The 23,393-nt window shown below is 44.3% G+C and overlaps 1 protein-coding gene and 2 long non-coding RNA genes across 8 annotated transcripts in view; 2 read left to right on the top strand and 1 right to left on the bottom strand.

Annotated features, from left to right (window-relative positions):
• Positions 1–23,393, bottom strand: part of PALLD (palladin, cytoskeletal associated protein) — a 369,615-nt gene that overhangs the window by 310,250 nt on the left and 35,972 nt on the right. The gene's annotated exons all lie outside the window — the stretch shown is intronic.
• On the top strand, positions 1,757–17,662 carry LOC129649790 (uncharacterized). Its single transcript, XR_008713276.1, has 3 exons — positions 1,757–1,851; positions 3,555–3,698; positions 17,570–17,662. It is a non-coding gene; the product is annotated as an uncharacterized LOC129649790 (long non-coding RNA).
• LOC129649788 (uncharacterized) lies at positions 20,453–23,339 on the top strand. Its single transcript, XR_008713274.1, has 3 exons — positions 20,453–20,589; positions 22,053–22,147; positions 23,205–23,339. It is a non-coding gene; the product is annotated as an uncharacterized LOC129649788 (long non-coding RNA).

Here is a 23,393-nt window from a genome sequence, read left to right as displayed (position 1 = left end):
CAGCTGAGAACTCAAGTCCTTGCAGCGTCAGCCGTGATGCACATGTGCAGACTTGGGGTCTGTCCCCAAGGCTGGAAAGGCTGGGGGCGCCTTGGTGTGGTGTGTGTACGGCCGGGTGGAAGGGCACCCTTCAAACCAGGGCTCACGCTCTAAGGATGGGTGTTGTAGCTGTCATGGACAAGGACTCCTGAAAGCCACGCATTAGCTCTAGAAGAGGACTCTGATTTTGTTGTTGGAAATGCTCATCTGAACAATGGCAGAAAAGCAAAACTAGAGGAAAAAAGTAAAAGTCAAAATGGCAGATACATTGATGAAACTTAATTTCTGCTGATTCACTGGAAAAGACAGACTCATTGCAAAAAACTCTGATGCTGGGAAAGACTGAGGCCAGGAGGAGAAGGGGGTGACAGAAGATGAGATGGTTGGATGGCATCACTGACTCGACAGACAGGAGTTTGAGCAAACTCCAGGAGATAGCGAAGGACAGGGAAGTCTGGTGTGCTGCAGTCCGTGGGGTCACAAAGAGTAGGAGACAACTTAGCAACTGAACAACAACAAATCCCTGCTGAATTAAGAACTGCACCCTAAGTAACAATGAGTCTGCATAGCTGCATAAATGCTGCTGTGCGTTTGTACCGCATTTTCCATTGTTTTCAGTATAAATGTCATTGAAATGAACACACTCATTAAGGGGGAGACTGTGCCATGGGCTTTGCCCCCAGGGAGTTGGGACACAGAGACAACTACAGACTACACCATGAGTCAACAGTTTCCACGACAAGGACAGTCCTTTCACAAAAATGCAACAGGGGAGGAGGGCTGGGTGGGGAGAGGAGCAGGGCCAAAGAAAAACTCCAGCTCCGTGCTGTGGAGTCCAGATTATTCTGGTGCCAAAGGCCTTCAAAAATGAAGGCCAATGAAAAAAACGAAGATCATGGCATCTGGTCCCATCACTTCATGGCAAATAGATGGGAAAACAATGGAAACAGTGACAGACTTTATTTCCTTGTGCTCCAAAATCACTGTGGACAGTGGCTGCATCCACGAAATTAAGACACTAGCTCCATGGAAGAAAAGCTATGACAAACCTTAGCAGAGACATTACTTTGCCAAAAAAAGGTCCATATAGTTAAAGCTATGGTTTTTCCAGTAGTCATGCATGGATGTGAGAGTAGGACAATAAAAAAGGCTGAGTGGTGAAGAATTCATGCCTTTGAGCTATTGTGTTGGAGAAGACTGTTGAGAGTCCTTTCGACTGCAAGATCAAACCAGTCAGTCCTAAAGGAAATCAGTCCTGAATATTCATTGGAGGGACTGATACTGAAACTCCAATACTTTGGACACCTTATCCAAAGAGCTGACTCATTAGAAAAGACCCTGATGCTGGGAAAGATTCACAGCAGGAGGAGGAGATGGGAGCAACAGAGGACAAGATGGTTGGATGGCCTCACTGATGCAATGGCCAGGAGCAAACTCTGGGAAATGGTGAGGGACAGGGAAATCTGGCGTGCTGCACTTCCTGGGGTCGCAAAGAGTTGGACACGACTGAGCGACTAAGCCACAACAGCCTTCACGCCCAGACCTGCAGGAAGCTCCTCCCATCACGACAAGCGCCTCCCCCCATGGAAGCGCAGAGAAGTGGGGACACAGGCGCCTGCGTGCTGCTGAGCCAGGGAGGGACTTATTCCCTTCAATACTAAGGAGTCATTAAAAGGTAAACGAGGAAGCAAAGAACGGAGAATGTGAAGAAAACGCAAGCAAACCTGCTCTTCTCTGGAAAATGCTGGAAAATGCACAAACCCAGGGAGGCCTGGAACGCGTTTTAAGTTGTCCGTGTGTCTTTAGCCCCAGGTCAGAGCACGGTCACCATTGGGCAGGGTTGCTCCATCCTGAAGCCCGTTCAGGGCGGACGTCAGGCCGTGCTCAGGACAGGAAGCGGGGCGGGGCGTGGGGAAAGCTGACCCCTGTGCTGAGAGTCGGCAGCTTATGTGGACTCTGAGGCGCGCCTCGCGTTCATCCCCAGCCCCGCCGGCACGTGCACGGCTGCTGAGGCCCCGGCCTGGACAGCCCCTTCAGGGCCCTGACTGTGGGGAGGCCTGTGGGCCGGCCGGAGCGTCTGCGAGCCAGGAACTCATCCCCCGCCGGTTCTCGCCCTGGAAGGGCTTGGTTGTTAACTGTTGGTTGGTTGGTCGAGAGAAGTGCGCTTCTTCAGCGTTAGGGTCCCTGCGGTGCAGCATGGTTTCCTCCACATAGAGGATGGCGACCCCGAGTACGTGCAGCCTGTTTCGTTCGAAAGAATAGGCAGGAGCTCGGGAAGGACGCCCAAGTTGGTTTTGAGCCCGAGGGCCCGTGTCCCGTCAGTTCGCTGTCCATGGAGGCCGTGGAAGATTTTCCCTGACCCCTTAGACTGCGACAGTGGAACCTAGACTCTCTCATTTCCTAGCTAACACGTGGGGACCAGTTCCTTACTTCTCTGGGCCTCGGTTTTCCTCATTTGTAAAGTGGGACAGCACAGCCGTTGTGAAAGTTAAACAAATGAGGTCAGTAGAATTCTTCTCCCCTTCCGTAGAGCCTTAGCAGGCTTAAGACTTAAACCCCAAATGTCAATTCTGGAAACTTTTAATAGCTTCGGCGTACATTATACATTTATCTAGATCTTCGGGAAAGGTCTGTTTCTTATAGCCCTAAGATGAGAATTTTTTGGTGAGAGTGGGGGTAGCTTTCATTAGGAAGATTTTTCCCTAAAGGACTGGGATTATTCCAAAAATCCCTGTTTTAATTTGAAATTCAATAGGAAACTAAGATTTTTTTATGTTCACCTTCGTGTGACAGCTTCTGTTCTGCAGATCGAGAACAAGCTGTGGCAGGACAGTGCAGGGAGGACTGACACACGGGCCATTTCAAAGACTGTCTAGAGCTAAAATTAATTTCATAATTTTAAAATGTATTTGACCTGAACTATGAATGTCATGACTTCTTTTCTTTGTGAAATCTTCAGGTTCTCTTTGTAGACTCACCTTTTCATTTTAAAGGCAAGGGTTTTAAAACATTTGACTGTATTTGAGGTAGGAAGGAGGGAGTGGAGTGTCAACTGACTCAGAAAAATTGGTTCTGTACTTCCAATCAGGAGGCACATTTCACAATTGTGTATATTATCCACAATCATTCTCATTTTGCTTCAACTTACTTATTTCTTTATCTTAATACTGTACTTAAGTAAATATTTCACTAAGTATTTACTTATAAAGTCTATATATTAGAGCAATTCAAACAAAAAATGCAGCTAGCTTTGATATTGCACTCTCCTGTGTTAAAACATGGAAGGGATCCAAGAATATAAAATATCTCGCAGAAAGTATCTTGAACAGTTAATCTCACTTTAAGGGGATTTCTGACAATAGAAACAGGTTATGCATGAATGTGGCAATAAGCATAAATTATGCTGAACTGGTTTCTAAAGAAAACAAAGTTCTCCGTGTGAACCGTCACCCATTTTTTGAAGCTTTGAAATAAGTAGATAACATTTTCTCTCTCATTTTCATCTGCCTTTGTAGTTTGACTCTGAGCCAGGAATTGAAGAAGATGTACTGGGCTCTTGCGAAAAAGCTTGTTCCCACAAGATTGCTAGCCAAATTCTGCAGACTCAAGATGTTTCAAGAGTTTGGGTAATCATCACAATTTTTGGAGTCCTATCAGAGGTGAGTAGAAATGCCAAACCTTGAGGGTCTCAGTATTTGTGTCAGTATGATTCAGTTGGAGGTATTTCTGTTCTTGGCTGGTTGACAGAAGATAATTATAAGGTTTCTTAATTGGAAATATAAAGCAATACATGTTGGTTTATAGAGCATTCCAGCAAAACAATTTGCTCCATATCCAGATGAGCAGAAAGCAAATTAACACATTCCCAGAACTACTAAGTGAAAATTCAATGTAGAAGAATTGTTTCAATGTTTGAAAACATTTTATCAATTGATGGAGTCAAAGATTTGTCACGGCCAACATGTTAAGGGCTGTAGGTGAGGGCTGCTTTCTCCTGCCTCAAACGCTCCTTCTTTTTGCATTCTCACCTAAACAGCACAAAAAATCCCCAGAGGCATCTCATTTTAAGAAATGTCTGCAGTAAGGACAGTTTGTAGATGCTAGCCTCTAGGAAATGTTTGTCAACACTAAGCATTTTAGAAGCTAATACAGGGAGGTGATAATGGGAGAGGGAATCAGATGGGAAGTTTCACACCTTAAATGCCAAGAGTGCTTGCTGCAAGGTTTCCTGCAACCTGGCTAGGGGTGGGGGTGGGGTGAGGGGGTGGGAAGAAAAGCCTCTAGAGCCAGTGGTTTCCTTTTGTTTTGCTGAAAGGGCAAAGGGCATTCATTTGGGTTAAAGGATAAACTGAAGTCAGGGGTGTTTTGTGAGAGAAGCAGGAGAGTAAGCCTAATGGGGAAATTCAATGATTGAATGTACTGCTCCAATAAAGAGGAGCAGAAAGCTTCTCCCCTTAAGACTCAGGGCAGTTCTACCTGACTCTCCTTTTATGAAGGCACATCAGGAGGGACTCACAAACAACCTGGATGAAGTGAAGTCTTTAACTGACTCTGAGGTGCTTGGAGTCCTTTTTGTTGTCATCTAGTCACTCAGATAGGAACCTGGAATGTTAGGTCCATGAATCAAGGCAAATTGGAAGTGGTCAAACAGGAGATGGCAAGAGTGAACGTCGACATTCTAGGAATCAGCGAACTAAAATGGACCGCAATGGGTGAATTTAACTTAGATGACCACTATATCTACTACTGCGGGCAGGAATCCCTTAGAAGAAATGGAGTAGCCATCACGGTCAACAAAAGAGTCCGAAATGCAGTACTTGGATGCAGTCTCAAAAACGACAGAATGATCTCTGCTCGTTTCCAAGGCAAACCATTCACTATCACAGTAATCCAAGTCTATGCCCCAACCAGTAACGCTGAAGAAGCTGAAGGTGAGCGATTCTGTGAAGACCTACAATACCTTTTAGAACTAACACTCAAAAAAGATGTCCTTTTCATTATAGGGGACTGGAATGCAAAAGTAGGAAGTCAAGAAACACCTGGAGAAACAGGCAAATTTGGCCTTGAAATACAGAATGAAGCAAGACAAAGGCTAATAGAGTTTTGCCAAGAGAATGCACTGTTCATAGCAAACACCCTCTTCCAACAACACAAGAGAAGACTCTACACATGGATATCACCAGATGGTCAACACCGAAATCAGATTGATTATATTCTTTGTGGCCAAAGATGGAGAAGCTCTATACAGTCAACAAAAACAAGAACAGGAGCTGACTGTGGCTCAGATCATGAACTCCTTATTGCCAAATTCAGACTGAAATTGAAGAAAGTAGGGAAAACCACTAGACCATTCAGGTATGACCTAAATCAAATCCCTTATGATTATACAGTGGAAGTGAGAATTAGATTTAAGGGAATAGATCTGATAGATAGAGTGCCTGATGAACTATGGACTGAGGTTCCTGACATTGTACAGGAGACAGGGATCAAGACCATCCCCATGGAAAAGAAATGCAAAAAAGCAAAATGGCTGTCTGGGGAGGTCTTACAAATAGCTGTGAAAAGAAGAGAAGTGAAAAGCAGAGGAGAAAAGGAAAGATATAAGCATTTGAATGCAGAGTTCCAAAAAATAGCAAGGAGAGAGAAGAAAGCCTTCCTCAGTGATCAATGCAAAGAAATAGAGGAAAACAACAGAATGGGAAAGACTAGAGATCTCTTCAAGAAAATCAGAGATACCAAGGGAACATTTCATGCAAAGATGGGCTCGATAAAGGATAGAAATGCTATGGACCTAACAGAAGCAGAAGATATTAAGAAGAGGTGGCAAGAATACACAGAAGAACTGTACAAAAAAGATCTTCATGACCAAGATAATCACGATGGTGTGATCACTCACCTAGAGCCAGACATCCTGGAATGTGAAGTCAAGTGGGCCTTAGAAAGCATCACTATGAACAAAGCTAGTGGAGGTGATGGAATTCCAGTGGAGCTATTTCAAGTCCTGAAAGATGATGCTGTGAAGGTGCTGCATTCAATATGCCAGCAAATTTGGAAAACTCAGCAGTGGCCACAGGACTGGCAAAGGTCAGTTTTCATTCCAATCCCAAAGAAAGGCAATGCCAAAGAATGCTCAAACTACCGCACAATTGCACTCATCTCACACGCTAGTAAAGTAATGCTCAAAATTCTCCAAGCCAGGCTTCAGCGATACGTGAATTGTGAACTTCCAGATGTTCAAGCTGGTTTTAGGAAAGGCAGAGGAACCAGAGATCAAATTGCCAACATCCGCTGGATGATGGAAAAAGCAAGAGAGTTCCAGAAAAACATCTATTTCTGTTTTATTGACTATGCCAAAGCCTTTGACTATGTGGATCACAATAAACTGTGGAAAATTTTGAAAGAGATGGGAATACCAGACTACCTGACCTGCCTCTTGAGAAACCTATATGCAGATCAGGAAGCAACAGTTAGAACTGGACATGGAACAACAGACTGGTTCTAAATAGGAAAAGGAGTACGTCAAGGCTGTATATTGTCACCCTGCTTATTTAACGTATATGCAGAGTACATCATGAGAAATGCTGGGCTGGAAAAAGCACAAGCTGGAGTCAAGATTGCCGGGAGAAATGGCAGAAAGTGAAGAGGAACTAAAAAGCCTCTTGATGAAAGTGAAAGAGGAGAGTGAAAAAGTTGGCTTAAAGCTCAACATTCAGAAAACAAAGATCATGGCATCTGGTCCCATCACTTCATGGGAAATAGATGGGGAAACAGTGTCAGACTTTATTTTTGGGGCTCCAAAATCACTGCAGATGGTGATTGCAGCCATGAAATTAAAAGATGTTTACTCCTTGGAAGGAAAGTTATGACCAACCTAGATAACATATTCAAAAGCAGAGACATTACTTTGCCAACAAATGTCCGTCTAGTCAAGGCTATGGTTTTTCCAGTGGTCATATATGGATGTGAGAGTTGGACTGTGAAGAAAGCTGAGTGCCGAAGAATTGATGCTTTTGAACTGTGGTGTTGGAGAAGACTCTTGAGAGTCCCTCGGACAGCAAGGAGATCCAACCAGTCCATTCTAGAGGAGATCAGTCCTGGGTGTTCTTTGGAAGGAATGATGCTAAATCTGAAGCTCCAGTGCTTTGGCTAGCTCATGTGAAGTGTTGACACATTGGAAAAGACTCTGATGCTGGGAGGGATTGAGGGCAGGAGGAGAAGGGGATGACAGAGGATGAGATGGCTGGATGGCATCACAGACCGACTCCATGGACGTGAGTTTGAGTGAACTCTGGGAGTTGGTGATGGACAGGGAGGCCTGGCATGCTGCAATTTATGGGGTTGCAAAGAGTTGGACATGACTTAGTGACTGAACTGAGTCACTCAGATGTGTCTGACTCTGTTATCCCATGGACTGCAGCACGCCAGACTTCCCTGTCCTTCTCTGTCTCCTGAAGTTTGCTCAAACTCATGTCCATTGAGTTGGTGATGCTATCCAACCATCTCATCCTCTGTAGTCCCCTTCTCCTCCCGCTTTCATCAGGCTGTTTTCTAATGAGTCAGCTCTTTTGCATCAGGTGGCTTAAGTATTGGAGCTTCAGCTTCAGCATCAGTCCTTCTAGTGAATATTTAGGGTTGATTTCCTTTAGGATTGACTGGTTTGATCTCCTTGCTGTCCAAGAGACTCTCAAGAGCCTTTTCAAGCACCACAGTTCAAAAGCATCAATTCTTTGGCGTTCAGCCTTCTTTGTGGTCCAACTCTCACATCTGTGCATGACTACTGGAAAAACCATAGCTTTGACTTTACGGACCTTTGTCAGTAAAGTGATGTCTGTGCTTTTTAATACCCTGTCTAGGTTGGTCAAAGCTTTTCTTCCAAGGAGCAAATCTTTCAAGTCTTGTAAATTACACACATGCTGCTCATGGGATTATTTATGGGGTGATGCACTGGTTGTGTTTTTCTATAGAAAGAACATGAGCCTGGACCGTGGGCTGAGTCCACTGCCTTTGCTCTGTCACCTTCTGTAACGCACATACTCTGAGACCAGTTTTTGGACATTTGTCTTTCATATGTAGTCTCCCACTTTGCAGGCAGATTCTTTATTGTCTGAGCCAACAGGGAAGCCCTCATGTGCTTACCATATTTTTAAGAATAGTGGCTAAAACAACAAGGTCCTATTGTAGAGCACAGGGAACTATATTAAATATCCTGGAATAAACCACAGTGGAAAGGAATATAAAAAAATGTATATGTGTATAGCCAAATCACTTTGCTGTTTAGCAGAAATTAACCAACATTGTAAATCAACTATATTTCAGTTAAAAAAAGGATAATGGCTAAAAATATTCAATGACTATTTTGCAGATTTTGATACAGATCATAGGGAAGATTATTTGTCAGATAGTTGCAGGGTGACTATGATCCCTTTGTTTGCCTAACCTTGCTGAGTTTCTCCAGTGGGGATGAGCAGCATTTGGATGTCCCACCTGGTTGTGCCTCACTTCCCTGCCTCAGGGTTGGGATGTTCACACTGTGTGCCACAAACATCGTCTGTCTGTTGTGATGACACACTGCAGCGTGGTATATGCACACACACCAACACCCCCACCCGACCCCCACCCCCACCTCCTGAGAACCCGTGGCCTACGACATGAAGTTCAGTTTCCTGAATCTCAATTATTCCAGAAAGTAAATAGCAGCTCAGATAGTAGGAGGAGAACCCAGTGAAGACTCAAGAAATCTAGACTGAAGTGTTAATACTGAATTTTTTGGAAAAAGTCATTGAATTCTTTGAACCTTAGTTTATCCATCTGTTAAATGGTAATAAACTTTCTAGTTAAGAAATCCTTATGAAAAATCAAGAGCTCTTATGTACATTAAAAAATATTTATTTTTTTTATAAAATATAAATAGGGAAATAGTATTATGAATATTTCTCAGCAGTCTTTATCTTAAGGTAATGAAATAGATGACGATTAGCAGGAAAAAACCTATTATGTTTCAGACACTGTTCTAGGGGCTCTAGAGGGTTAAAAGGAGCATAAAGCATGGATCATATACTCCAGTGTTAGTCACTCAGTCTTGTCTAACTCTTTGTGACCCCATGGAATGTAGCCTACAAGGCTCCTCTGTCCATGGGATATCCCAGGCAAGAATGCTGGAGTAGGTAGCCATTCCCTTCTCCAGGGACTCTTCCCAACCCAAGGATCAAACCCAGCTCTCCTGCATTGCAGGCAGATTCTTTACCATGTGAGCCACCAGGGATGGTATATACTCTAGAGGGAAGAATAAATGTGTAAGATCTAAAAATGACAACACAGGGATAGTAAATGATTAGAACCAGGCATGTGATGTTAGCAACACATACTAGAGACATTTAGAAGAGAAAACATGTTCAATGAAAATGAGAAAACCTAAAAACTATGAAGGAATCACCTCTCCTGTTACATTGTTTGAGAGACACAGTTGTCTTTCATCATAATACAGATAGAACAGTGTTGGTCTTCTCCATGTGAATTTTTTTTTTTTAAGCATAGATACTGTATTTTGGAATATCTTCATAGTATTTTTATTTTTATTTTTTTTTTACTTTACAATATTGTATTGGTTTTGCCATACATCAACATGAATCCACCATGGGTGTACACATGTTCCCCATCCTGAACCCCCCTCCCACGTCCCTCCCCGTACCATCCCTCTGGGTCATCCCAGTGCACCAGCCCTGAGCACCCTGTATCCTGCATCGAACCTAGACTGGCGATTCATTCCACATATGATATTATACATGTTTCAATGCCATTCTCCCATATCATCCCACCCTCTCCCTCTCCCAGAGTCCAAAAGACTGTTCTATATATCTGTGTCTCTTTTGCTGTCTCGCATACAGGGTTATCGTTACCATCTTTCTAAATTCCATATATATGCGTTAGTATACTGTATTGGTGTTTTTCTTTCTGGCTTACTTAACTCTGTATAATAGGCTCCAGTTTCATCCACCTCATTAGCACTGAATCAAATGTATTCTTTTTAATGGCTGAGTAATAGTCCATTGTGTATATGTACCACAGCTTTCTTATCCACTCATCTGCTGGATGGACATCTGGGTTGCTTCCATGTGGGCTTTATCCCAGGGATGCAAGGATTCTTCAATATCCGCAAGTCAATCAACGTAATACACCACATTAACAAATTGAAAAATAAAAGCCATATGATTATCTCAATAGATGCAGAGAAAACCTTTGACAAAATTCAACACCATTTATGATAAAAACTCTCCAGAAAGCAGGAATAGAAGGAACATACCTCAACATAATAAAAGCTATATATGACAAACCCACAGCAAACATTATCCTCAATGGTGAAAAATTGAAAGCATTTCCCCTAAAGTCAGGAACAAGACAAGGGTGCCCACTTTCACCACTGCTATTCAACATAGTTTTGGAAGTTTTGGCCACAGCAATCAGAGCAGAAAAAGAAAGAAGAGGAATCCATCCATGTGAATTTTTTACAGATTGTAGATCTTGGGAACATAAGTGATTAACACTGCCCTTTATGGGAAGCATTAAGCGGGTGACCACTTACAATAGGAGGACCGAGGAGGGCTGAGAGGACCCCATGGCTGCAGTTCCAATGTCCTCTGACCCCTGCTGCCCGCCTCCGGTTCTGGTCCTCTCCTGCTGGCTTTGGTCCCTGGGTCCTGCACTAGGGGGCCGGGCACCCTTGGATGTGGTCTAACCTCAGCCAGGAGCCCTGGAGACCCACCCCTCAGGGTTTGCCTCTGACTGAAAGTCTGGTGAGTGTGTCAGCCAGAAAAAGGTTTCTACCCTTGTCTGTCTTAAGATGGTCATAGACCCTCAGTCCTGAAGAGATGCCCACATTCAGACAGCCTGATGAACCATGCAATATATTACATAAGACTATTTGTTGTTGTTCAGTCACCCAGTTGTGTCCAACTCTTTGTGATCCCATGGACTGCAGCACGCCAGGCCTCCCTGTCCCTCACCATCTCCCGGGGTTTGCCCAAGTTCATGTCCATTGCATTGGTGATGCCACCCAGCCATCTCATCCTCTTATGCCCTCTTCTCCTTCTGCCCTCAATCTTTCCCAGCATCAGGGTCTTTTCCAATGAGTTGGCTGTTCAAATCAGGTGACCAAAATATTGGAGCTTCAGTTTCAGCATCAGTCTTTCCAATGAGTATTCAGAGTTGATTTCCTGTAAGATTGACTGGTTGGGTCTCCTTGCTGTCCAAGAGACTCTCAAGAGTCTTCTCCAACACCACAGTTCAAAGGTATCAATTCTTTGGCATTCTGCCTTCTTTACCACCCAGCTCTCATAACCATACATGACCACTGGAAAGACCATAGCCTTGAGTATATGGACCTTTGTCAGGAAAGTGATGTCCTTACCTTTCAACACACTATCTAGGTTTGTCATAGCCTTCCTGCCAAGAAGCATCTTCTGATTTCATGGCTACAATCACCATCCACAGTGATTTTAGAGCCCCAGAAGAGGAAATCTGTCACTGCTTCCACATTTTCCCCTTCTACTTGCCATGAAGTGATGGGGCCTGATGCCATGATCTTAGTTTTTTTAATATTTAATTTTAAGCCAGCCTTTTGACTCTCCTCCTTCACCCCCATCAAGAGGCTCTTTGCTTTCCCATGAGAGTGGTATCATCCACATATCTGAGGTTGTTGATGTTTCTCCCGGCAATCTTGATTCCAGCTTATAACTCATCCAGCCCAGCATTTCTCATGATGTGCTCAGTGTATAAGTTAAATAAACAGGATGACAGCAAACAGCCTTGTCAAACTCCTTTCTCAATCCTGAACCAGTCAGTTGTTCCATGCAAAGTTCTAACTGTTGCTTCTTGACTTGAATACAGGTTTCTCAGAAGACAGGTAAGACGGTCTGGTATTCCCATCTCTTTAAGACTTTTCCACAGTTTGTTGTGATTCATACAGTCAAAGGCTTTAGCATAGTCTATGAAACAGAGGTAGATGTTTTTCTGAAATTCCCTTGCTTTCTCTATGATACAGCGAATGTTGGATATTTAATCTCTGGTTCCTCTGCCTTTTCTAAACCCAGACTGGACATCTGGAAGTTCTTGGTTTGCATAATGCTGAAGCCTAGCAGGCAAGATTTTAAGCATGACCTTACTAGAATGGGAGATGAGTGCGAAAGTCTGATGGTTAGCACATTCTTTGGTACTACCCTTCTTGGGAATTGGGATAAGGATTGACCTTTTCCAGTCCTGTGGCCACTGATGGGTCTTCCAGATTTGCTGACATATTGAGAGCAGCACTTCAATAGCATCATTTTTTAGGGTTTTAAATAGCTCTACTGGAATTCCATTGCATCCACTAGCTTTATTGACAGCAGAGCTTCCTTAGGCCCACTTGATTTCACACTCCAGAATGTCTGGCTCTTGGTGAGTGACTACACTGTCGTGTTTATCTGGGTCATTAAGATCTTTTTTGTACAGTTATTCCATGTATTCTTTCCATCTCTTCTTGATCTCTTATGCTTCTACTAGGTCTCTGCTGTTTCTGTCCTTTATTGTGTCCTTCTTTGGGTGAAATGTTCCCTCAATATTTTCAACTTTCCTGAAGAGATCTCTAGTTTTTTCCTTCTGTGTTTTCCTCTATTTCTTTGCACTGTTCATTGAAGACAGTCTTCTTGTCTCTCCTTGTTATTCTCTGAAACTCTGTGTCATTCACATATTTATTCATCTGAAATTTCTCATTGTCTGGGGCCAAAAATTGCATTTATACTCTTCTTTCTGATGTGAGCTTCCCTGGTGGCTCAGACGGTAAAGTGTCTGCCTGCAATGTGGGAGACCCTGGTTCGATCCCTGGGTTGGGACGATCCCCTGGAGAAGGAAATGGCAACCTACTCCAGTACTCTTGCCTGGAAAATTCCATGGACTGAGGAGCCTGGTGGGCTACAGTCCATGTGGTCATAAAGAGTCAGACATGACTGAGTGACTTCACTTCACTTCTGATGTGGCAAAGCCTTCCCCACTGTTGAAAACGCCTGTCTTTAGCTGTGACATCAAGCTCCCCAGACTCGTCCCCCTCTGACCTCTCCCGGCACTGGCTCCTGGTCCCTGAGCAGGGGGCTTCCCCTGGGACTCAGGCACCACACTCTGTTGGCCTGCCCCCTGCCCAGGGCCCAGCTGTCATGCACCGGACACCCTTCCCAGCTCCATCTCCATGTCGGACCAGGCCAGACCTTTCAGGAGAATGCTTTCCCTGGAGCTCAAAGTCAAGGTAAACATCTGACGGCCTTTTCGAGAGACCTTATTCTTAGTTTCAGTGACTCACCAAATCATCAAACATATTTGTGAAATGTTCTTTGATGGCCTCTCCTTTCTATTGCTCTAGATTTTTTCTCCTTTTGTTTCTTTCTGGCAACTTTCATAATGACCTTCTAATTGATTTAACAGCTTCAAGTCTCTCCCCAGCAATTAATTCTATTCACTGCTGCCAGGGTTAATGTTTTCTTTTAAAATAATTGAATTAAAAGGTAATAAAAGATTATTGTAAAAATTAAAACAATAGCAGGATAGAATGGAAAAAGTGAGTTTCCTCTTTATTGCCTGAGCTCCGGCAGGTCTGATGGATATTCTTCCAGACTTCTCTCTAAGACACGTGGACAGAAACATGGTTGCCCTCAGGTCTCAGTGCTTCTGTTGAAAGGTTGGGTGTTAGCCTGAGTCTTCCTTTGGGTAACTGATTTTGATTCTTTAGAAGCCTTTAGAATTTTCTTTCCATCTTGAGATTTCCTTTAGAGCTCTGTAAGTCTTGTAAGATTTATTCTGCCCCAGGCGTCTGGAGACGCCTGCATTTCTTCAACAAAGACTAATTTTCTTCTATTATCTCTCTTAGTGTTTTCCTTCCCCGCATCTTCTCTGTTTTCTCCTTTCCCAGCTGGATGGACTGTGGCCCCATGACTCTCCCTGGAGTTAATATCCTTTTGTCTGTATTTATCATCTCTTTTTTTTGTGTGTGTGATCTACATTCTCAAAACCTTCATTATTTTTCCTTTCATATGAGATAATTAGTCTTCTTTGATTATATGGACTACCCACTGAAATGTTTATTTTCATAATTCTATTTCAAATGTCACTATGTCCTATTCTTTTTTCCCCTAAAGGATGCATTTTTATTTTACTAACGATCTATCTCCTTATTGGTAACTAGGAGTACAAAAAAATCTTAAAAATCTCCTAAAGCTACTTCGGCTGCTTCTTGGGATCAGTCCTGTTTGTTCATCTTGATGAGGGGGAAGCAAAGTTGTTTCATGCCACTTGGTTTCTTGTAATACATGGCGATTCTCATGGTGTTAGATCATACAGTGAGTCAAGACCCAGGATGGCTGGTATGAGTAATGCACTGTGTTACCCTGTAGCAGACAAGACCTTATTTCCTGTGGACTCTCTGCAGTAAGAGCAGCGCTAGGGAGGGGAGGTTCCCATTGAAGACACCCTACCTCACCCTCAACACATCAAGGCAGGAAGGAGCCCCCCAGGGATGGAGCGCTTTCCTGGTGGACATACCCTCAGGAGCGCAGCTGTCATGTTGACCGGATGGCCTGCAACATATCTATGCAGACAGTGTTGTGTCAGCACTAAGTTGAGGAAGGACTTTCCAGCAGCGTTCTTCATTGTTTGGTGAGTTTTCCGAAAGTGTGGCCTGTTCTTTTGGTTCATGTCTAGCCTTCATATGGGGAGGCTCTTAGGCCACTGGTGGTCGGAAGGTAGGGGATGTACCACCGAGAGTCACACCCTCATGACTCCGCACCTGTGCTCCATGTCAGCGTGCGGCACCGTGTCATCACTCTGCTCGAGGGGGCATGACATCCACACCCGATGTTCTCTCCAGAGACCTGGTATGCATGCATGCTCAGTCGTGTCCAGTTCTTTGTTACCCCATGGACTGTAGCCAGGGGTAACATGGCTACAGGGATTCTGTCCATGGGATTCTCTAGGCAAGAATACTGGAGTGGGTTGTCATGCTCTCTTCCAGGGAATCTTTCCAACCCAGGGATCGAACTCTAATCTCTTATGTCTCCTGCATTGGCAGATGGGTTCTTTACCTCTGTGCCACTTGGGAAGCCACCAGAGACCTGGAGGCAACATTTAGTCTAGTAACTTGTTCAAAGTAATCATAAGGCCCTGGGCCTATCAATTTTAGATATATCACCATCAATTTAAAAATTATATCTAGTATTTTTTAAGCAGTGTTACTTGTTATTCTAAAACAGTCATGTTGCCAAATATATTAACAGATAGTAGAAAAAGAAAAGTCATCACACAGTCCCCTAATTATATACATTCATTTATATGTATACATACTTGTATATATAAAATCAATAAATTTCCCTGCTGTAAGGAATCACTAATAATAAAACATCTCATTTTTTATTGCTCATGCCTTGAATTAGTATGGATACTAGAGAGAATATTTAAATACAAATATTATATATAATAATTATTATATAATAATATATATAAATAAAAATATATTTTCTATTTAAATATAAAATATTTAAATTTAGGAAATTTAAATATATATAATATTTTATAGCTTATACAAGAATTTCTTCCATGGAGAGAATTCTCAGTTGGAAATATCTAGATGTCAGATATCCAGAAAAGACCAAAACTCTGATTCAAAGTGATGTATGCAGTCAAATGTTCATAAGTTTACAACAGGTAAGACCTGGAAGCAACCTAAGTTTTCATGGGCAGATGAATGGATAAAGAAGATATGGTACGTATATGATGGAATATTACTCAACCATGAAAAAGAATGAAATAATGCCATTTGCAGCAACATGCATGGAACTAGAGGTGATCAGAATGAATGAAGTCAGATAGAAAAAGACAAATACCATATGATAATACTTATACATGGAATCTAGAAAAAGATACAAATGAACTTATTTACAAAACAGAAATAAACTCATAGACATAGGAAACAAAGTCATGCTACCAAAGGGGAAAAGCAGGGGGAGGGATAAATTGGGAACTTGGGATTAACAGATGCAAATTACCATGTATAAAGTAGATAAACAATGAGCATTTACAATCTAGCATGGGGAATTATATTCAATATCTTGTAATAATCTGTAATGGGAAAGAATCTGAAAAAGAATGGATGTATGTATACATATAATGAATCACTTTGCTGTACATCTGAAACGAACACAACACATAGTTGTAAATTAACTATGCTTCAATTTTAAAAGAGATGGTGCCAAAACTTCAGAGGAGGAGAATGTGGTCCTGACTATTGGAGGAAGTCAAGTCAGTACCCAAGCGAGAAGGGGAGGCTGAGCAGGGGTGCGGAGAGGCCAGAGCAGGATGGGGAGGGCCCAGGAACAGGCACATCTGGGGAAGTTCCGTGATATCATTTCATCCCTGGTTATCTGCTCTCTTAGCTCACATATACTGTGGTGTTCTGGTGATCTCGCATCTGTTTCACAATAGCTTCTATGAAGATGATCAAGCTCATGAAGGAAAACATTTTAAATGTGGAACCTGGGGAGATGCTAAATTCCCACATTAGAGTCCCTGGGAGCAGCACAGAAGCATCAGTTGGAGAAAGAGGAGCCCAGGGAGTGAGGAGAGAGGTGGAGGCAACCCTTGGGCATGTTCTGGACTTCACAAGCCCTACAATTGGCCAGAGAGGGAGACGATCATATCTCTTGAGAGGCAAAAACCTGCAATTACAGCTAGCAGTGCTGTCTGTCTCCTGAAAGTCCAGCTTCCTGGATGACGGACCAAGTCCTGTACCTCAGACACTCAACAGAACTTGACCCTCAGGGCGTGTTTATAAATGTTCATCTCCTGAAAAGCACATTCCTAATCCATGCGACAGTCCTTCAGTAACATGAGAGAGGAAGGCCACTGGGCCATTTGCAATGAGACATTTATTTACTGAGAAGGTTGAGATTATTGTTTAAGATACTGGGCTCCCACTCTTTGAGGTCTTAGCTAGCTGTCCTCTGTTGCTGACTGCAGTGGATAGATTGTGTGTGTGTTAGTCGCTCAGTCATGTCTGACTCTTTGGAACCTCGTGGATGGCAGCTTGCCAGGCTCCTCTGTCCATGGAATTCTCAAGGCAAGAATAGTGGAGTGGGTTGCCATTTCCTTCTCCAGGGGATCTTCCCAATCCAGGGATAGAACCCAGTTTCCTGCATTGCAGGCAGATTGTTTACCATCTGAGTCACCAGGGAAGCCCAGTGGATAAGTTAGCATTAACTGTTACTTTTCCATTTCTGTACAATTAAATTCATCTACTCTTCTGGAGAGTAAATCATCATCCAAGATTTCATTCGATTCTTCTAAAATGGAACTATTCTTACCAGAACCTGAGGACCACAGCAGCTGCTGAAATAAAAATATTTTTAAAAATGATTGATAAGCATGAAAGTGAAAGTCACTCGGTTGTGTCTGACTCTTTGTGACCCTATGGAATTCTCCAGGTCAGAATACTGAAGTGGGTAACCTTTCCCTTCTACAGGGGATCTTTCCAACCCAGGTCTCCTGTTTTGAAGGCAGATTCTTTATCAGCTGAGCCAGAAGGGAACCCCAAGAATACTGGACTAGATAGACTATCCCTTTTCCAGCGGATCTTCCCAACCCAGGAATCGAACTGGGGTCTCCTGCATTGCAGGCAGATTCTTTACCAACTGAGCTATGAGGGAAGACCTACTTTGAAAAGTACACACACTGTATGGAAGCCAGTCTTCTTTAAAATGAAAATAAACATCTGGGCCAATATTTTAGGTAAAGAAGATATATATCTTGCTTTGATTTCTTTAAAGATTTATTTTCATTTATTTATTCTGGCTTTCATTTTGGAAAACAAAATTGTCAGTACTCAGTCATTTCTTTGGTAATTATTTGACCTAAAATCTCACCCACCTCCTTCAGTTTTGTGATTGTCTTTGTCCCCTGAGACTTTCCATCAGAGAAGCTGTGGTTGACCTGGACCTCAGGTAGCTTTTAAACTTGAAATATCTCAACTTTTTTCACATTATATGATAATTCTTTGGCTTTAATAAATCAGAGGCAAGTTGAATTAGCAACTTACCAGGTTAATTTTTGGAGGGGGAAGCTTGCTGTGTCTTGTACTTGCATTGGTGTCCACTCTGTCCAAAGAACAGACTCAGAGACGATGTCTTGGCCACTTGAGGACTCGGCCTGTGGTAGCTAAGTCCTCAAGTGGGATAGACTCAGAGACGATGTCTAAGGTTCACCTGCAGTGGCCAAGTCCTCAAGTGGAAGAAGATAACAAATGGTTGCTTTCAATCACTGAGTTTTGGGGTGGTTTGTCATGCCCCATTAGGTGTACAAAACACCACTTCAAATATTCAATACATAAACCACCAAGGATTAGCAAGGCTGCCGAACAGCCAGCTTTTGGTGTTGGTAACCCCAAATACACCATTAACCAGCTATGTCTTTGTGTGATTATACACCTCCTCCAGCCTCAGTTTTCCCCCATATAAGATGCTGATGCAGTACTTGTGGAACTCACCCCAGGGAGCTCTCGTGAGGTCTAGAAGAGAGAATGGATATAAAGTCCTTGGAGAAATGCCAGGCATATATAACGCTCAGTTCCATGCTCCTCATTATTTGTCTAGTTGACAGAGAATGTACAAACAAGGACATTCCACAAATGACATAAAATGTGTTTTGCACCTTCACATCAATGTGATTCTTTTACCAAATAATAGAATTGGAGTAAAGTTTAATTCAAAACTCTAAAACAGTGAGATGTGATAGGGAGCAAAGAGCTGGAAAAATCACTTCTGAGCCATGAGTCGCCCAGAACTTAGCAAGCTCAGGGTACAGGGTTTCAGGACCTGTTCATGCTGCTGTAACTGGGTTAGAGGACTATGGATCATCTTCTAAGAGTGGAATGGGCCATCAGAAGGAGCACGCGTCACTGTGGTCCCAGCTAGGAGGAGAGGACACACCACATCCCAGATAACACAAGAGGGTTTCGTGAAAGGATGGATCCAAAGGTGTCAGCGTCTCAGGAAACCCTAGGGCTGACGCATCACCAAGGACTGCCGGGCAGATGGTCACACCCTTCTGCCTGCAGGGAGGAGCAGCTTCGAGACCAGGCACACACCATTACCTTGAGGGGGCCTTCGCTGGGTGGAGGCTAAGCTCGAAGGGAGGAAGCCAGGGGTCTAAGTACCTTGAATTCCTCTCCTTCTTTCCCCTGCCAGGGCTTCCTGGGGGCTGCACCCACTAGAGCCCGGAGTCTGGCGTGGCCCATGCAGGTCATGTCCTGGGTCAGGAGAGAGGGGTGAAGGAGGGGAAGGAAGGCCCCCAACACAGGGCAAAAGTGCCGTACTTTTATTACCTCAGCTGCAGTGTTGTGGCATCTTGGGCCAAAGGGATGTGTGCAGGTTTCCTTTCTGATCCATGAAAACACAGGGACCCAGGGGCTGCTTCTCCACGTCCCTGGTTCCTGAGCTGTAAGTCAACAGGGCCAACCATGAGTGTCGCCCCACACTTGGGAAGGGCTGTGGTCAGTGCCAAGGGGAGCAGCCCCCGGGGAGGCTGGGCAGCCAGGGGAGGCTGTTTGTTAATGGACCCCCGGGGTCCCCGCTGGACCTGCATGGCCCTGGGGCTCCTGCTGGCCCAACACTCTGCTCCCCAGCTTTGCTGTCTCTGCTCCTTTCTCCTTGGAGCAACTTCTGGTGCCCCTTTCTGATTCTCTTTCTGGAGCTTTCATTTTCCTTGGTAATTTTTTAACCTGACTTCAAACTTGCTCACTGCTCTGCTAATCTGAGCTTCGCAGACCGTGTCTGACTGACTAAACAGCCACCTGGTGAGGGTTAAGGACCACTCTCCACCTCAGAGCCCCAGGTTGCCAGGGTTTCCCATCCTTATCATCCGTCACCTGCAGCTTGAAGCAGAGGTTCTGGCTCAGGTGTGGGCTGTGTTTAACACTGAGAGGGAACCAAGTCATGTTTCTGTAAACCTACCTCGGGGCAAGCTGGCCTCTGAGACCAACACGAGGTCAGGGGACAAAAGACAGAGCTGATGTGCAGTGTGGGCACGGGAGAGGGTGGACCCAACTCTGCTTCAGTTTGGGTCACAGTTTACTCTGATTCCACAGACGCACAAAAATAACATTGCAACCTGAGCAAAGTGTAATGAAAGACAGGTTTCATCTGGGTTTAATCTTTTTATGATTCGTCACAATCTGGAAGCCAGAAAACCATCAAAAGGAGAAGAGAAACACATGTGTGACAGTTGAGAACTCGAGGGAGACCAGTGGAGTCAGGGACTGCTGAGGCCCCAGGGGCATTTGGGAGGCAGCTGGTGGAGAGTTGGGCTATGCTCCCAGAGAAGTAGGGGGGCATGTGGGCAGCTGGACCCCGAACTGGAAGGCTACGGGTGGCCTCCAGGTCTCCTTGGAAGATACACCTTTAAATTCCAACGAGCTAAAGCCATTTTACACAGTATGCTGGATGAATGCATGTTCAGATGTTAAGATCCACAGATGAAAGGGACTAGGTGCGTATGTAATTTTTTAATTGGCAACATAAGTATTACAGGTATACACTGTCTATTATATGGTGGTAGTAAAGCTACTTTGACTCGGTGTGGGAGAGACACGCCTTGTTAATGGATTCATCTTTCTACCTGCATTGGCCTGTTAGGAATTGGAAAGAAACGCAATCCAAATTCAGTAGTTCTCATACCAGAGAGGTTCTATGGGTTGTTTTCCTGTGGTGCAGCTGCTGTTTAAGTGAAAACACCATCTCTGATCTGAGGTAGCACCTTACCTTGTTCCCTTAGAAAATAGTGGGACAAATGAAGCACTTAAATCAAATGCTCCATCTGCCTCCAATTAACATTTTTCTCAAACATTAGGACCTAGGATGGAAATGTACTGGTCAAGATGTCTGTGGAGAGGAGTGTATACAACAGGGTAGCACCTATTTCCCATAAATGAAATAGACCAAAACCTGAGGAAACTGGCATTTTCCCAGAGACTTCCCAGCTTCACCGGTAACACCATCCTGTCTGGGTCCCCACACCACATGGGCCCTGGAAGCTTTTATGCTGGACTGAGGTGTATCTGCCATTTGGTTGTATACATGGACTTTTCATGTAATCACCACACTTATCCTATGTGTTGCTAGAAGTCCATTTAATTCTTTAAAAAGGATGAAGTGAAAAGAAAGTGTTACTTGTTCAGCCACGTCTGACTCTTTACAACCCCAAGGACTGTAGCCCGCCAGTCTCCTCTGTCCATGGGATTCTCCAGGCAAGAATTCTGGAGTGGGTTGTGATGCCCTCTTCCAGGGGATCTTCCCAACCAAGGGATTGAACCTGGATTTTCTGCATTTTAGGAGGGTTCTTTACCATCTAAGCCATCAGGAAAGCCCCCTTCTTAATAGCTACCTGTCCAAAGTTTAAATGATTGCTTCTGTAAGAAGTTGTCTTACTGTGTGTTAAGTTACAATGGCCTTTTTTAAGAAGAGGCTGATCTGCAGTTAACTAACAGGCTTGTTTCCTGAGGCCTGCCCCCCTTTCTCAGGCAGTGATGATCTGTCCTTGCTCTTGGGGCAGAGATAGGTCCACGTGCAGGATTCTGGCTGACACATGCCAACACATTCCTGATCAAAGTGCAGCTGCTGAGCATGGGAACCGCACAGTGTCACAGTGGGTCACAAAGCACGTCTGTCTGTTCTGCAGGGATTACTGCTCTGTTTACCACAGACTGGGCTAAACAGCTTTGCCAGTGGACAGTATGGCCCGTCTGTCTGTTCTGCGGGGATTACTGCTCTGTTTACCACAGACCAGGCTAAACAGCTTTGCCAGTGGACAGTATGGCCCACTGCCCACATGCTGCATCAGCATAGAGGTGCTCCCCCCACTGCATCCACACCACGAGGGCCTGGGAGTGGGCACTGTCCACGGTTTCCTCAGGAGGACCAGTGACCTTTGACCATGGCCCTTTCCCTTTGCAGGTCTCCTTAACCGTATCTGGGGCAGTGGAAAGAAGCCATTCACAGAAATTTAGCTTTTAGAGAAATAGCAACTCCTGTGTTGGGCATTTGTAAAGGTAAATTTGGGCTCATCTCTCTGTTGGGGGTGCCCTTATGAATGAAGTGTTGTACATCCCACTCTACTTTGTCTGGCAGAATAGCATAGTGGACAGTTCAGTTCAGTTGCTCAGTCGTGTCTGACTCTTTGAGACCCCATGGATGGCAGCATGCCAGGCTTCCCCGTCCATCACCAACTTCCGGAGGTTACTCAAACTCATGTCCAGCAAGTTGGTGATGCCATCCAATGATCTCATCCTCTGTTGTCCCTTTCTCCTTCTGCCTTCAATCTTTCCCAGCATCAGGGTCTTTTCTAATTGGGCATTTCCCCTAAACTCATGTCTTACTGTATGTACTAGGGAAGAACAAATCCAACTCATATCTGATCTTTGTCTTTTACTTAAACCTTTGTATTCTGTTGCTTTTGCTATGAGTTAATAGCTAATAGGTGGCACTACTTGGAGAAAGAAATGGCAACCCACTCCAGTATTCTTGGATGGAGAATCCCGTGGACAGGGGAGCCTGGTGGGCTGCTGTCTATGGGGTCACAGAGTTGGACATGACTGAAGCGACTTAGAATGTATGCATGCATTGGAGAAGGAAATGGCAACCCACTCCAGTATTCTTGTCTGGAGACTTCAGGGACAGGGGAGCCTGGTGGGCTGCTGTCCACAGGGTCCCATAGAGTTGGACACGACTGAAGCAACTTAGCAGCAGCAGCTGCTAAGCAGCAGTGGTAAAGAACCCATATGCCACTGTGGGAGACATAAGAGATGTGGGTTCGATCCCTCGGTCAGGAAGATCCCCTGGAGGAGGGCATGGTAACCCTCTCCAGTATTCTTGCCTGGGAAATCCCATGGATGGAGGAGCCTGGCAGGCTGCAGTCCGTGGGGTCACAGAGAGTTGGACACGACTGAAGAGACTTGGCACAGCACAGCAATCACTAAAAGACTGTTCCTTGCAGCCAGAAAGACACAGGAGAGCCCATCCTCAAGGCTCTGCCTTTTAAAGCTATGACACTTTCCATTCATAGAGAAAAAGTTGCCGAACAGAGAATAACATTTGTCTTGATGGAAGTTTACAGGAGCATCATGACCTGACCTATGAAGAGAGCTGCAAGAACAATGGAGTGGGACACTGAGAGAAGCAACAACCAGCTACACCGCCTCCCATCTAGTAGAAAAGAAGCCTGACCTCTAACTCAGAGAGGATGGTTCTTTGGGATTCTAGTCCATCTTCAGTCTGCTGGCTTTGCAACTAAAGTCA

The sequence above is a fragment of the Bubalus kerabau genome, chromosome 4 (assembly GCF_029407905.1).
Source record: "Bubalus kerabau isolate K-KA32 ecotype Philippines breed swamp buffalo chromosome 4, PCC_UOA_SB_1v2, whole genome shotgun sequence".
Lineage (NCBI taxonomy): Eukaryota > Metazoa > Chordata > Mammalia > Artiodactyla > Bovidae > Bubalus > Bubalus kerabau.
Note: the sequence above shows the minus strand (reverse complement) of the source record. Positions and strands in the feature narration are given on the sequence as shown.